The sequence below is a fragment of the Paramacrobiotus metropolitanus genome, unplaced genomic scaffold (assembly GCF_019649055.1).
Source record: "Paramacrobiotus metropolitanus isolate TYO unplaced genomic scaffold, Prichtersi_v1.0 Parri_scaffold0000043, whole genome shotgun sequence".
In the NCBI taxonomy this organism is placed as follows: domain Eukaryota; kingdom Metazoa; phylum Tardigrada; class Eutardigrada; order Parachela; family Macrobiotidae; genus Paramacrobiotus; species Paramacrobiotus metropolitanus.
In genome coordinates, this window is record NW_026570263.1 from 321,246 (window position 1) to 324,679 (window position 3,434).

Sequence of the window (3,434 nt, forward strand, 5' to 3'; positions counted from 1 at the left end):
CGTCTTCATCGACGGTGTGGCCAGCGGCCGCCGCAACAGCGTCGTCTGGCACGCCGACACCGAGACGCCGTCGCCCGTCGCCGAGCGGGTTCTCGATGAGTGGACCCGCGCCGTCATCCAGACCATCAACGCGCAGCAATTCCACGAGGCCCGTACGCTGATTGGTCAGGCGCTGCACATGATCCAGGACCGTTCCAACCAATCCGTAAATGCCGCCGTGACCTTTTTGAACAGCATCCGCAACGCGACCATCGACCTGTTTCCGCATGTGTTGGGCATTCGAGGGAATACACCCGGCCACGAATTGATTGTCGTTGTGGACACAACGTACTCGGAGGCCGGGAGGCAGCGCCTTTCAATGCTACTCGACCTCGTGACAAACTCAAACAAGACGCTATCCAAAAGCGCAAAGGGTTTTGTTGTGTACACCTTTGACCGCCTTAATGCCGTCCCCAAGGCTCATCCCTACCAGACTACGGTGGACGGTTTTAAGGACCTGCTAGTAAAGCTGCACACAGCGTGCTTTGACCATCGGGACATCTGCACCGACATCGACACCGATCAGGAGGACAATGGACGCCACGCCCTGGAGGCGGTTAGTCTGGCGGCACGCAATGCCGACAGCCGCAGCACCATTATCCTCCTGACCGATGCCTCGCCGGTAGTTACTAATCGCGCCGCCGCACCCCGCGTGGTGTCCGCGATCCTGGAAAGTAAACAGCAGCGACTGGTAGTCATCGGGGTCACTATTGCTCGCAGGCAAGCGGACTACGCGCGCACTGTCGAACGAACTGGAGGGAGCTTTATCAGTCAACCATTATACCGGCTAACAGGGAGCGCGGAGCAGGTGTTCGATTTCGCTGTCCGGGATGACCTCGCCTTGGCCGCAGTGGTCGACGCTTCGCGCGATGCGGAAAAGGAGATTGTGGTGCCGTTGTACGACAACGAGCAACCCGCGGGGATCTGGATTGGCAATGCGGTTGTCAGCATTTGCGAGAAGGGCGAGGAGGGCGAGTACTGTTCGGTGCACGACGCCGGGACCTGGGTGACCGTCGGTCCAGCGAACCAGACAGAGTGGCGCTTCACCGTTAAAAAAATTCCTCGGGACACGTGGTCGGTACGCGCGTATATTTCGACAGAGAACTTTGCGCAACTAGGCTTATACCGTCTGGACCCATTTTCCCGCGACCGTGCAGAAGATCAACGCGTCGAGAACGATCCCCTTGTCGGCGTCAGTTACAAAGTCATGACTTTGGGATCGACCAACGCCACCCTTTCGCTGGTAACCGCCACCACAGAGATGGTTCTTACCGGATCTTCCGAGTTCAACGCTATCCAGGCGCAGGCGAACCTCACGATGGCGGCGGAGCCCTTCCGAATAAAGGTCACCGAGACAGTGAACGGTACCGCGTACCACCGCTTCACCGATATTTTCCGGCCGTCGCGCTGCAACGCCAGCATCAGCTTCTCGCGCCCGGTGGAAGTTCAAGTTCCCGGGGGAAACACGCTGGTCCGACTGCAGCTCGCGGGTGACGCCACCGGGAGGGCATCGGCTGTGGACAACCTCGGGTTTACCAGCCGGCCAGAGCATGATGATCTGAGCCTAGCGGTGTCCTACGACCACGGTACAAATCTTTTCAGCAGCATCACGGTCCCGCTAGGCGTCAACTCTAGCGTCAACTACATGGTCTTCGGAATGGGCAACGACCGGCTGTATCAGGACGCCCTCCCCGGGAACTATTTGGTGCGCCCGATGGTTCTCATCCCGGGCATCCCGCCCACTCCGCCGCAGTGCACCGCGAACGCCACATCGTATAACAACTGCCCGAAGGGTCCCCAGTGTGTCAATACCACCTGGGACGCTGTTCTGGAATTTACCGATGATTACGGCGGCTTCTTGGATACCTCCACTGATCTGGAGACAGAGCAACAATGCAGCCCTTATAACCCATCCACCGGGACCAGCACGACCACCTATCTGATGGACGTCAACGGGACGGCGGTGTTCCGCGTGCTGCTAAACAACTACACCTGTTGCCACGCCTTCCGCTTCTACTTGGCCGAAGACATTGAGGTGCAAGGGGCCTGCGAGTTCGGCTGGGTCCATCCCACCACGACGACGCCGGAAGGGACGAACACCACGGCGATCGGGGCAACTGCGACGCCAGTGCCGGTTGAAGAAGGACTTTTTTCCGGCGCGGAGATCGCCGGGATCGTCATCGGGTGGGCGTGTGTGGCTCCCGTTGTAGGGATCGTCATATTTCTTATGAAGCGTCGGCGTTCTTAGAAAATTCTAGTAGATGCACAATATTTAATGATAACAATCTAGCCCTACACTGTGTCACTGCGGGAGGTCATCAGTGATAAATCATAACAGCCTTCAGTTCCAGTTGGCTGTCTAATCACAGGATTAAGTATCTGTAAAATCTTAGAAACTTACTAGAAACTCGATTTGGTCAACGCGGTATGGTCGAACATAGCGCATTTCTGCCAGCATCGCACTGTTTCATATAACATCTACGGTTTATTAAGCATCAGGGACATACGGTCGAATCAGCATATGTACAATGAAAAACTAACTAGAGCGTTATTAAACAGTAGAATGTGTGACGTTGAAAATACCTCGTATGTTTGTAGAGTTAAGCACGTAAGTTATTGTATGCTGATGACAAATGTAGGGCGTTGTGAACGCGTGTGGAATGTTTCGCATTCTTATTACGGAAACGAGATAACACGATTTCCAGAATTCTGTTGCCGCTGCATACCTTTAACACTAAAACATCTTTCTTAAAGCTTTCTTAACTCGGATGGCTTATTCAGGGCTTTTTAGCAGACGACTGTTAGGTTGGAAAAGGATGAAAGGTCACGAATCGCTGTGATTACGATTCCCAGAAGAGAATCGGATCACCACAGGTGTAACCAGCCACACAACCTCATGCGAGCTATTTTAAGATACTGCCTGGCGTAAAGATCATTAGCCACAAAAAAAGAATTGCGAAGTTAGTTCTATATTTGGTCATAAGTCGATAAGATCTGAATTGTCAGATTTCTCTGTATGTCTTGTTACGTCGTTTTAATGTTGTTATTGAGTGATCTAAGGCTTTGAAAATTTCTAGAAGTTCCTTAATGTGGATGGTTATCCGAATGTGGCTATAAGCGCCAAGACTGCAAACGCTAGAGGGTCCACTCTGGTTTAGTCAAATTGGAAGTCATCTAGCAGTCACTTGAATTGTGTTTCGTAAAAAAAGTCACAAAATTCCACGTCGGGATTTCTACGTTAGACTTTGCTATGTATAGTGCCTGGGGCAGCACGTAACGTTAGTGAAGTTTATAACGTAACACTATTTTAATTAGAACGTCCCGCACGAACGAAAGAAGAACCAAAAACGAAAAATCAGGTTTATAAAACAGAATGGACAGCCACGATAAATGTG